At 34.9% G+C, this 13,541-nt stretch overlaps 1 protein-coding gene across 7 annotated transcripts in view; it reads left to right on the forward strand.

Annotated features, from left to right (window-relative positions):
* LOC149081583 (uncharacterized) overlaps nucleotides 1-11,756 on the forward strand; it is a 219,792-nt gene extending 208,036 nt beyond the window's left edge. For 4 of the 7 annotated variants that reach the window (XM_089236975.1, XM_089236974.1, XM_089236972.1 and 1 more), the window contains one exon: nucleotides 11,608-11,756. The gene's annotated coding sequence lies outside the window, so the exon portion shown is untranslated. The remainder of the gene's footprint in view (nucleotides 1-11,607) is intronic. The other 3 variants (XR_016193316.1, XM_089236973.1, XM_089236978.1) reach the window with 1 other exon arrangement.
* The last annotated feature ends 1,785 nt before the right edge of the window (nucleotides 11,757-13,541 follow it).

Genomic DNA, 13,541 nt, shown 5'->3' on the forward strand with positions numbered 1-13,541 from the left:
AGGTTTATAAAATTCAGTTAAAACTTCTTTTCTTTTAATTGTGTACTAATGCCTACTTTTTCTTCTAATTGTTCCTCATTATACTTCCTTATTTTAGCTTGTAATTTTCCATTTTTTAAATCATTCTGTAATTTATTTTTTAAATTTTTAGTCCTGTATTTTTCTAGTTGAATGATTTATTTATTTGATAAGTTTTCTCTCAAGTGAAATAATTTGCTTACAAATAAATGATTAAGATAAAAGATTACACAGAACCTGAAGAGTTTCAAGATCTAAATTAAAATCCTTTACTACCTGTACATCCATTTAGACTTGATTGAAGGAGCTTCGGGGTCAGGAAAGACCAATTTACTCTTGAATTTAATGTATGATTATTTAAATTTTGACAAATTATATGTATGTGCTAAAGATATATATAAACCTAAATATTCAACATTACAAGAAAATTATTTCATGTTTGAAAGAATAGAAAGAGAAGATATTTTAAAATGCAAGAATTAAAAAAATAATACTTTATTGAATCTATTTAATAAATTTTTAATAAAGAAACATTTTCTTCAGATTTGAATTATTTTACTACAGTTGATGATTTAGATCCATCAAATGAAAATCTCGTAATTTTTTATGATTGTGTGACTGAAAAAGATCAGAGGATTATAGGAGATTTATTCATCAAGGGTAGAAAGAAAAATGCATCGATTATATATCTATCTCAATCTTATTATTCTACTCCTATAAACATTAGAAAGGATTGTAATTATTTTATATTTTTTAGTCTTCAACCAAGTGAGATTCAACAAATTATCAGAGAAATAGATGGTAATTTAACTAAAGAAGAATTTAATAAATTATATAAAAAATCCATTCAAAAGCCATTTGATTTTTTCATGTTAGATTTAGTAAATCTACGCGTGAGATATAGAGCGAATTTTGAATTTAAATAAATGGAAAAGAAACTAGAAGGATATCTATACGTACATAGCAAAAGTTACAAGTTTTTTATAATGATAACTTATCTCTTTCAATCAGTAAGTTTTTATTTTCAGCTTCAAGTTTATCTGCTTTTGTACTTTTACCTCTTGCGTCATTGAGTGTAGTTACTGGAGTAATCGAGATAATAGATAGGTCTTTAAAGGTGTCGGAAAAATAAGAATATAAATATACATACAAGTTTTATAAACAGTTACTCAATTCCTTGTGAAAGCTAAAAAAATTACAGAAGAAGAAGCTTTAATAAAAGAACAAAAGTTTGTAAAAGATTTGAAATATTTTCCACTTGAAAAATATTTAAAAAAGAAAGGATTAAACGGATATTACTTGAATAAATGGTTAAACATGGAAAAGGTGTAATTAATAAGGCTATTAATAATTTACCATTTGAAATGCATTTACCAAGCCATTCATTTATGGGTCCTGGAGCTCAATTACTCCATTGTAAAACAAGATTAAATCCTAATTTAACATATAAAGAATGGAGCAAACCAATAAATAAATTTGAAAAAACTGCTTATAGACATGATGTTTATTATTTAAAAAATACAGATACGAAAACTAGAAATTTGTGATTTAAATATGTTAAAAGAATTAAACAAAATTTCCAATTCAACAATACATGAAAAAATTGACAGAGCTATAGTTAAACCAATAATAAAAGCTGAAAAGACATTTGGCATAGGTGCTATTATATACTGTGTAAAATGTAAAACTTATACAGAAACCACTGATTTACAAAAAATAACTTCTAAAAATAATAGGCTTATGATGAAAGGAAAATGTGTAATTTGTGAATCTAAAAACAGTGTTAAAAAAACCATAAAAGAAATATATTATAATCTTGAAACAGGTTATTGTGGTATAAATCAATAACGAAAGAAAACATATTTGAATCAAAAAGAAATAACTGATTTCTTACATCAGCAAGATGTTTATACTAAATATAAACCTTTAATTCGTAAATTTAAAAGACATATGATGTACACATTTCATATTGATAACCAGTGGCAAGCAGATTTATTATTTATGAAACAATTTAGTAAACATAATAATGGTATCAATTATATTTTAACAGTTATAGATGTTAACCAAGCATATTTAGCAAATATGCTTGGGGTGTTCCAATTAAAAGAAAAACAGGCGAAGAAGTAACTGAAGCTTTCAAAAAAATATTCAAAGAAAGAATTCTTGAAAAGATGCAAACAGAAATAAAGGATTAGAATTTTGTAAATAAAGGTGCTCAAAAATTATTTAAAGATAATATTCATTGGTTTACAATTGTTAAATCAATTACAATTGTTAATTGTTACAATTGTTAAATTTTATAGTTAGAAAATATTGAAATAAAATGTGGTGTAGTTGAGAGGTTTAACCAGACAATAAATAATAAAATTAGAAGTATTTAGCTGCTAATGATACTAAAAAATATATATATGTGTTAAAGTATTAAAAAATTATAATAATTCATATTATAGATCGATAAAAATGACACCCGTTGAAGCTAGAGAAAATGAATTAGAAGTTTATTACAATTTGTATACTTTTAGAAAAATAAACGAACCAAAATTTAAAACTGGTGATGAGGTTAGGATTTCCAAATATAAAAAAACATTTACTAGAGGATATGAACCTACATTTACAGATGAAATATTCATATCAGAAGGGAAAACAGAGCCAATTACATAAAAAGATTCTTGAATTGTGAACAAATTAAAGGTTTATAACCGACGTTGGGTGGAGGTGCGTCTTTTTTCTGTGAAGTTGGAAGAATATTTTTAGACACTTGATATTTTGGAGAGGTTTCCAAATTAATGCATGAAACTATGAAACGTGAGGAAGACGACTTTATTTCAAAACACACTCATAACAGACAATCTTCCAGGATGGGAACCACATTCCAACTCGCACTCTCTTCTCTTGGGAGGTAGATTTTCTCTTCTTGCCTTGTTTTAACAACGTATAAACAAACAAAGCACATTATGTGGTATAAGGCCACACCGAGTTAGTAAAAATGTCCATACTGAATAAAATAGGTTCGTTACACAAGTTCTTATAATGAAAAAGAGTTAGTAAAATACACTCATTGCCATAAAAATTTGCGCACCAAGAAATAATTGTGGGATCGAAACGAAAGTTGGCCTGAAGGTACATGTCGAGCAGATATGCAAATGATTAGAAATGCAGCGTGATTGTGCATTGCATAATGCCACTAGAGGGCGTTGAACTTCGTTCTCCTTGGAGTATAAAACAGGTAAGCAGAGCTTGCTGGAGTGTATTTAACCGTTTGCAAAGGAAATGCTGAGGTAGACATGCCGTTACGCCGCCGTGGAAGACCATATGAGCAGTTGTCAGAGTTCGATAGGGGAAGAATCATCGGGATGATGGAAGCTGGGTGGTCAGCTCGGCGAGTAGCTCGTCAACTAGGCCGTTCTGATTTTACTGTGAGGAGGGGGTTGTGTTGCGACCAGTGGACAGAAGAGACGTCATTTACACGGCGACCAGGTTCAGGACGCCCTCGACAGACCAATCGTCAAGAAGACTGTCACATCATCCGAAACGCACTCGTAGAGCCAACTGCCTCATTGGCCGCTATCCAGACACAGGCAGCAGCTTCACTGCGGGCCCCTGTGTCTTCCCGAACCATCGCAAGGCGCCTGGCTGAAGGACATCTGGTATCGCGGCGCCCATTACGTGTGCTGCCAATGACACCCACCCACCAACGCCTCCATTTGGAGTGGTGTCGAGCACGACGGTATTGGACTGCAACGGAATGGAACCAGGTCGTCTTCAGCGACAAATCGAGATTCAACTTGAGCAGTGATGACAATCGTGTTCGTGTGTGGAGGCCCCGTGGTGAACGCTTCAATCCTGCCTTTGCTTTACAGCGACACACCGCTCCCACAGCTGGTGTCATGGTATGGGGTGCCATTGCTTACGATACACGGTCACCCCTAATATTGATCCATGGCACAATGACAGCCCAGCGGTACGTCCATAACATTCTTCAGCCACATGTGTTGCCACTCATGGCAGGGCTCCCAGGAGCCATTTTTCAACAAGACAATGCTAGGCCACACACAGCAAGGATGTCACAAGACTGCCTCCGCCACATTACCACCTTTCCCTGGCCTGCTCTATCCCCAGATTTGTCACCAATCGAGCATATCTGGGATCATTTGGGACGACAAGTTGGACACCCTACGAGGTTGGTCGAACTAGAGGCGCATTTACAGAAACTGTGGAACGAGATGTCTCAGGACGTCATATGGAACTTATATGCCTCAATGCCCGCTCGTATCGCATCGTGCATTCGCGCTAGAGGGGGGGGGTCCAACAGAGTACTAAAACGTCTGTTCATCTGTACTTTTTTCTGCAATAAATGATCCTTTTTCTTGGATTTTCTAATCACTTATATCAACGTAGTTGTGGTGTCCTTATAAGAAATGACTAAAAGAACTAAACTGATAAGAACATACAACGCCACCGGGGAAGAGGAAAACGAAACTGCCCACGCAAAACAGAAACTACTCTGCCGCCGCTGTCAAATATCCGCCGTGTATACGATGCACAGGGACAAATCACGATAAAGACTCCTGCAGATTTATTGCTAGCAAATGTCGCTTCTGTAAAAAAATCGGGCATATAGAAAAAGCCTGCTACGCGGCAAAGAAGACTCAATCGACACCTAACAAACCGAAACAGATTTCAGTTGAGGAAAACGAAAATGACGTTTCCATGTTTGGGTTAGAGAGGGTATTGAGTGAAGAGCCGAAAAAGCCCCGATGATGGTTACTGTCAACATAGACAATAAACCAGTGAGTATGGAAGTTGATACGGGTGGAACAGTATCAGTAATGAGCTTACAGAGATTCAGAAAAATCTCGAAGAAAAAAGTTCAACCAACGAATTTAGTATTCCGGACTTACAATGGAAAAAAAATTGTCCCAGCGGGATATGTCACTGTGAAAGTGGAGTACGGAAAACAAAAGTTGCACTTGAACTTATATTTGGTGAGGGAAAATTTAGACACGATTTTTGGCCGTGAATGGCTATACAAAATGAATCTAGACTGGAACTCTCTTAAGGCTGTGAGGACCGCTAATGACATGGATCTCAAAAAATTGTTGGATGATTATAAAGAAATTTTCAACAACAAATTGGGTGAGATAAATAACCATGAAGTGGAACTAAAGCTAAAACCAAATGTTACCCCAGAGTTTTGTAGAGCGAGAACTGTGCCCCTTCGCATTAAAAGACTGAGTTGAAAAAGAAATAGACCGGCTTGAAAGAGAAGGCATTATCGAGCGAGTTGAAACTTCAGATTGGGCTACACCAGTTGTTCCCGTGGTGAAACCAGACGGATCCATAAGGTTATGTGCAGATTATTCTGTCACATTAAATCCTAAGCTAGAGGTGCCTCAGCATCCCTTACCAACGTTTGAAGAAATATTCTCATGTTTAAATGGGGGTAAACGATTTTCAAAATTGGATTTCAGTCATGCATATTTGCAAATGAAAGTGCACCCTGACAGTCAACGACTTCTAACCATAAACACTCATAAGGGGTTATACGCCTGTAAAAGATTAATGTACGGCCTAAATGCAGCTCCAGCAATATGGCAGAGGTACATTGATGGGTTATTCCAAGGAATAGATGGTGTAAAAGTTTTTATGGATGACGCCAGAGTGACCGGAACAAATGACGAGTCACATCTCAGGGCTTTGGAAAATTTTTTCAAAAAATGTCAGGAGCATGGGCTGAAGTTAAATTTGAAAAAGAGCAAATTTTTTCAAAAAGAAATAAATTTCTTAGGTCACAAAATTGATGAAAATGGCCTAAGTGAAACAAATGAGAAAACTGAAGCAATTCTGAAAGTTCCAGCACCGAAAAACGTTCAGGAAATAAAAAGTTTTCTGGGCATGGTAAATTTCTACGGGAAATTTTGTCCTAATCTGGCAACCATTGCCTATCCTCTCAATGAGCTGACAAAAAAGGACGTTCCGTGGCGTTGGTCTAAAAAGTGTGAGACTGCATTCAAGAAGATCAAAAAGGAAATTTGCTCAAAGCGAATCTTGATGCACTATGATCCTACACTACCTCTTACTCTTGCTTCGGATGCTTCTCCAGTGGGAATAGGAACAGTTCTATCACATGTCTTACCAGATGGAACAGAAAGACCAATTTCCTTCGCTTCTCGTATGCTGACGAAAACGGAACAGAGATACTCCCAGATTGACAAAGAAGCTTTGCCAATTATCTGGGCAGTAAAGAAATTTATGCTTTACTTGAAAGGCAGAAGATTTACTCTCATAACAGATCACAAGCCTTTGGTAGCGATACTCAGCTCGAAGAAAGGTCTACCAGTGTTGACGGCTACTCGACTTCTGCATTATGCCTTGATCTTACAAGCATATCAATTCGATATCATTTATCGTAACACACAGAACCATGGTAATGCAGATTGTCTTTCCCGATTACCTTTAAGGTCGGAAGACTTAGTTGTCAAGGATGACATAGAACTCTTCCAGTTGAATCAAATCAAAACACTACCAGTGAAAGCTCAACATTTAGCAAAAGAGACACAAAATGATGAAGAGTTGGGTTCATTGCTGAGGAAATTGAAATTCTGTGAACCTTTAGGAGGGAAGGAAGCCGAGTACACCTTGCAGGACGGATGTATAATGCATGGCCAAAGAGTTTTTATTCCTAAGAAATTTAGAAATCAAATTCTTGATGAACTCCATCAAGGTCATCTGGGCATTGTTAAAATGAAAGCAATTGCTCGATCCTATGTCTACTGGAGGGACATTGATAGCGGCATAGAAAAAGCTGCTAAAAACTGTCCAGATTGCTCCAGATTCAAGTCCGATCCGGTGAAAGCAAGGGTACACCATTGGGAATACCCGAGTGCTCCATGGGAGAGAATTCACGTGGATTTCGCAGGTCCCATATTCGAGCATATGTTTTTGATCGTAGTCGATGCTCATTCTAAATGGATGGAAGTATACCCGATGAAATCAACAAACACGTTCAAGACAGTTGAATGCCTACGGGACTGTTTCTCTCGATTTGGACTGCCTTTAGTGTTAGTGAGTGACAATGGTCCTCAGTTCATATCACACGAGTTTGAAATATTCATGAGGAATAATGGAATAAAGCACAAAACGTGTGCTCCCTTCAAACCATCAAGCAACGGGCAGGCAGAGAGATACGTTCACACCTTAAAACAATCCCTTCTGGCGATGCAAAGATTTCCCGGAAACATCTACCAAAAAGTGAGCACGTTTCTGTTGAATTACAGAAAAGCGCCAAATGCGACTACCAAGCAAAGCCCAGGAATGTTATTCCTAAAAAGAGAAATCCAAACTAGGATAGACCTAGTCTTGCCAAATATCAAGAACAGGGTTCAAGAAAGGATCAGAAATGAGGTCACAGACTTGTATGACCGAACTTTCGAGCCAGGAGATCGTGTGGCTGTGCGAGATTACAGATCCGCCAATAACAAGTGGAAGTTCGGAACTTTTCTCAACAAAGACGGAGTTCTACACTACACTGTAGATGTAAATGGAACTCTCTTCTGACATCACATCGACCAGATGAGAGCAGCTGGCAATCAAGTCCAGCCAAGCTTGGTGATACCCCGAGTTCCAGGCAAACTTTCATCAACTCCTGTCGCTGCTGACTCCGAAGTGCAGTTTGCTCCAGAAGAACAGACAACTCCGGCAGAGATCAGTAGCGATCTACCAACACCAGCTAAGGCACCAGCGACGTCCAGCAAGCCACCAGCGATGGCCAGTACTTCCTTTCCTTTGCGCAGTTCCCAACGAACCAGGAAAGCTCCTGTCCGGTTGGATCTTTAAATTAGCGGGGAGGAATGTGGTGTCCTTATAAGAAATGACTAAAAGAACTAAACTGATAAGAACATACAACACCACCTAGTGTTGTGTAAGGGGAACTAGGGAGTTCCACCTCGGACATCAAGTAGACAAGATGTCTAAATGTTCTGCTCTTTCCACTTTATAAATTCTTCCTATCTATATGTATGTAATCTATCTAGTCTAACGTAATAATAAATACTCAACAAAATAAATACCCATGTGTTATCCACTCGGCTAACAAAGTGTTAAAGAAAACACAACAGTAGTACTTACATGTGTAAAATTTCCTTTCATTTTGACGACTTCTTCTGGGTACGCAAATTTTTATGGCAATGAGTGTATAAACCAGAAGTATATGAGATTGAAAAGATAATAAAAATGAAAGGTGATAAATTATTTGTAAAATGGAGTGTGGGTGGCCTGATTCATATAATAGTTGGATTTATAAAAAATAAAAATATGTACAATAAATGAAAAAAGTAAGTTTTAATGATGTAGTAGAGTTATACATGAAATACCTTATAAAAATAGAATAAATTTTGATTTAATTGACAAGCAAAGAGATTTAAAATAAGGATAAAAAGTTTGAAAAGATTTTTTTAAAAAGTTACTCTAGTTTAGGAATTAACTCCTTAATATCATATATAAATTTTTCAAAATTGTCATTAATATTCATATGATTGAATTTAGTATCTACATGGGTCAGATTTCCTTTTATTCTATTGAAAAGATTAATTGAATTTGAATTATATTTAATTTCATGAGCAATAGTTAATGTAGGATATCTTTTCTTTAAATCTTTTAGAGTACTTTTATATTTACTATACTGACATCTAATAACATAATATTGATAATCAGAATCAATTTTATTCTTTCTAATAATAATTAACATATTTAATTTCCTTGGATGTGTAGTTTTAGTAGTCACATCGTTATATTTTTCATTTTTTAATGTTCAATTCTCTAATTTAATTTCTATTTTTCTAATTTATTTTTTATCTTATTACCTTACTTTTATATTTTTGTATACTTATTTTTTAAATAATCTGCTCTTATATCATTTACTTTTTTAGAAAGCTGGTGATATCCAACAAGCTATGGTTGCAATTAAATCTCCAGATACATATGTACCATTAATTATATTATTTTTTCCTTCTCTAATATATTTTATGGCGGCCGGAATTCAGGCACAGGTACCCTAACTTGGGACAAATGTCACGTACTCCAATAACTACTTCTTGATTGATTGCCACAAAAGAATAAGCATCTTTTTATTTTTTTAGGTAATAAATATATGTCTAAAATTTTCAAATTATCAGCACAAAGATCCTAGACAAGCTTCAAAAGGAGGGGGTATTTTTTTAATTTTAGTGTTTTATTTAGGGATTGATTTTTCAGTGCAAAGTTCAAAATAGTCCACTTGACTGTAACAATGTTTTCCTTCTTCAGTTGATTTTATGAGAGGAAGAGGTATTTTGGGTAGAGGTACCATTTGTATCCTGTATCTAAATTTTTTAGCTGTTCTTTATTACCTTACATTATGAATGAAACTGGTTTTATGTATATTATGCTAATGCATGGTTTGAAAAAGCGAAGGCAGCAGGTTACCATTGCTATTAAAAAATTTATCTTAGCACCTGAAATTTTCTATGTGTTTACTAAGAATTTGAGTCTGAGTTTTAATATTTTTTGGAATTTATATACCATATTGTGTTTATCAATATGATCATCGAACTCCCAGAAGAGCCTTGGAAAAGATTATTTTGAACTGTTTTTCTTGATGAAGAAAAAGTGCTCATAGACTCCTTAGGAATTTTGGTTGGTGTCTGAATTTCTCTTTGATTCATCAAACTCTGTACTAATTATATAACCAATTATTCTATTTATGGATGCAGATAGGGTAAATGTTCCATATTCCTGCAACTTCCAGTACAACTGTTTAATATCAACAACTCTTGGTAAATTTTTAAAGGTTTCAATTAAATCTGTTGTATCATGTATTGAAAGTTGAATCAAGTTTGCTTGTGTTTTATCAAAAAATTCTTTGTGTATCAAGGATGTTTTTATTAACCTTTTAGCAGGTGTGCACCCCACACACATGTAGGAGACAATTTTTTTTATTTAAATCAGATTTTTTTGATTTAAATTAACTGACTGCATATTAATTAAAACAATTCTTGTTTATCATTAAGAATGCACATTTTTCACCTAGTCTCTCAAATTTAATTCAGCATTAATGAATAAACTTACAAACAATAAGAAACAAACCACAAGCAAAAAATATGATTACCCAAAATCAGTATTTATGTAACATGAAAGGTTGTTGAGCTCGAAATAACTTCATAGATTAAAATTTTTCTTATTGAGATAAATGCTTTTATTCAAGAGGGCTCTCCCATCCTTTAAAGTAAATGCCTGGACATGACTCGTTATCATACATAGTAGAGGTTTCTCGATTCATTTGATATACAACTAAAGGGGCCTTCAGCATCAACTAAATTCTATTAGCAAGATTGTTTCTTGCCCAATTGATGGATGTATTTATTGCAATGTGTTTCTGACTTTGCTTAATTTAGGCCTACACATTTTTATTCTTTCACAGATTTGTGGTAAAAAAACAAGCAAACTCTTTCACTTTTGCATAAAATTTTAAGTCACGTGATATTTATGTTGGTGCAACACTTCTATTATTATTTTAAATTGGCAATTAGCACATAGATAATTCAAAGCTTTATAAAAAAATATTTTTCCATTTTTTATTGGGGGAACCCTAGTGCTCAAAGGCATCGGAACCAACAGGCCATTTGAGCCCCCCCCCCCATGAATTTTGTAAGGGGCTGAGCCCCCAATTATTTTCAAAAAAACAATGCAATGCACTTTAGCTCTCCTGCGAGTCCCGTAAACATGGGACGTCAAGCAACTTCCAGCTCGCCCCCCAATGTTTTGCTCATGTCGGTGTCTCTGCTGGTTTTCCATTGTTAGGCATTACAAATGCATGGTACACTTATATCTAAGTTTAGCTCTTATAAAGGTTTTGAAATTTTTTCCAGGGCACGGTAGCCCGGTCGATAAGATACTCGCCTAAAGTACCAAAGGATGTTTAGAGGGATGTTCGATACCCGGTTCGTCCTTGTCAGAAAACTTTCCTGACACAGGGGTACAACAAAAAAATGGTGACTTGACCGCAGCAAAAAATTGCTACCGCAGGGAGTCCCCCATCGAGGGGTTAGCGCACCAACCTCTCGACAAGTATAAAAAACAAGCCTGCCGTTCGGAATCAGCAATAAATTGTAGGTCCCGGTCTAATTATCCCTCGTGTGCAGAAAATGACCGTGGTGCGACAAAAATGATCAAAATGATCAAATGAAATTTTTTCCATGCACAAAATCTAGAAATAGAACAACTACCTTTCTGCATCTGGGGATTCGGTTCAAGTCAAAATCTATCAGTTCTACATTTCTTTTAATCTGGAAGTTTACCACATTATTACATGCATACCATACCAGGTTATTTTTACCTCATTATTACTAAAGTGGAATAAAGAAAAAAATGAAATTTAAATTTCATGATTTAAATCAATGATTTAAAAAAATTAATTTATTGAAATGGGCGTACCTTGATAGGAGATACGTGAAAGAAAGAAGAGCGCATATCTGATATGTACGCACACCAGCTGGAAGGTTCATTAGAAGTAGATTAATTTTTTTCTGATTGATTTATTATTTTTTTTCTATAGGGGTTGGACGTATTTGCATCAGAATGAACGAGCATTTTTCTTTTTTGGAATCGAGCTTAATCCCAATGATGTGATGTGTTTTTATTACAAAAGAATGTCTTATTTTGGCTGACAAAAATTTCCATTGTAGTAAAGTTTATTTTTTCTAGGAAGTGTTTCAATTTTTTTTTTCCAATAAGGTACACCAGGTTAAGTGGTACAGCTAATTTCATCTGTACTAATTCGACTTAGTGTCCGAATTGGAGAAATTAACAAAACATCTTGAAAATATGGGGGCAGGTTTTTCAAATCATTCTATTTTTAAGGCTAATGTTTAAGCTCATTTTCTTCATTGTTCTTTTTTTTCAAGATTAGTTTTAATTTTAGTTGGCATGTGTTCCACTTGAGTGGAGCAATTGCCTATGGCTAATTGCGCTTTAAAATCATCCATAAAATAATGATGGGCGCGGTAGCCCAGGTCGATAAGACGCTCGCCTAAAGTACCAAAGGATGTTTAGAGGTGTCGCGAGTTCGATACCCGGTTCATCCTTGTCAGAAAAATTTCCTGACGCAAGGGTACAACAAAAAACGGCGACAAGACCGGAGGAAAAAATTGCTACCGCAAGTAGTCCCCCATCAAGGGGTTAGCGCACCAACCCCTCAACGAGTATAAAAAACAAGCCTGCCGTTAGGAATCGGCAATAAATTGTAGGTCCCGGTCTAATTAAGCCTCGTGTGCAGAAAATGACCGTGGTGCGGCAAAAATGATCAAATAAAATAATGATCACAAATGAAACATTCATTCCCATCATAAGAGGTTAAACTTCTTCCGATTCATAAAATACGAAGCTAATTTAAGACCCATATGCGTACAAACTCTGAGTGTAATAATTCACCTCCCCACCCCAAACATTAGGTGACATAACATGAGGCAAATGAATATAAAATATAATTTTTTGCAGTCTTTAAAACTTAGAGGGTAATAAAGATTTGAAAACTTCATCGCCCGTAAGAACACTCTTATCTTCAATGTTGGGCCATTGAAAGTTCGATGCAGTGGCAATTTTTCTTCCAATATTTGCTTCCTGACGAGTCTTAACATCAGTTAGTTGCCCAACAATCTTTATTGGCTTTTCATGTGAGACTGAGACAAGAACCAGCTAGCAGTTTTTGCTTCTGAAATGGTTTTTTTATATTTAAGATAAGAAGCTAGTGCTTGCTCAGGAGCAGGGTTGTTTAATTATAACCAGGTGGCTTTTTGTAACAAAATCCCATAAAAGTGGCCTAAATATAATTTTTCCCCTTGAAAAGTATGACATTAATTCATTATGAGCCAAAATGATTAATTCTTACCACATTTTCTGTTCTTGGGGTACATTCTGATGGTATATCTTTAAATGGTGTAAGATGATATAAGTGGTTTTTTTCAAAAAAAAATCTCATAAAAGTGGCCTGAATATAAATTTTCTTACATATTAAGTATCTTAGTTGTTCAAAGTAATATACAGTATGAAATTTCTCATTCTTACTCCATTTTCTAACTTTGCACTACATTCTGATGCTCGGTCTTAAAGGGTCTCACTACTTTTTCGACTTAAAGTCAAATTTTCAAAAATGACTTCAAAAAATATTTCATTCAATTGCAAATAAAATACTAAAAAATTTTGTGTCAACCGGTTAGTTTGTTCTTTCGTAATTAAAGAAAGAATTAATGAATTATATTGTAAACGTATACAAGAAAAAACACTTTGAATGCGATTTTCTCAGATTGCAGTTTTTGAGCTCATTCGTACGATTTAAAGAAAACTACTGCCCCAAAAATTCTGAATTTTCACAGAAAAGTTTAGCAGATATGTGTTAGTAGAATAGACTTCAGATTTAGTAATCGACGAATGGGAAGTATTTTTTAAAAAATGTAGAATTTAGATTTTTGAAATTTATATATTTTTCAAAC

The sequence above is a fragment of the Pholcus phalangioides genome, unplaced genomic scaffold, assembly GCF_987345545.1.
Source record: "Pholcus phalangioides strain wild (caught in Gottingen) unplaced genomic scaffold, Ppha-v1.0 ptg000009l_1, whole genome shotgun sequence".
Lineage (NCBI taxonomy): Eukaryota > Metazoa > Arthropoda > Arachnida > Araneae > Pholcidae > Pholcus > Pholcus phalangioides.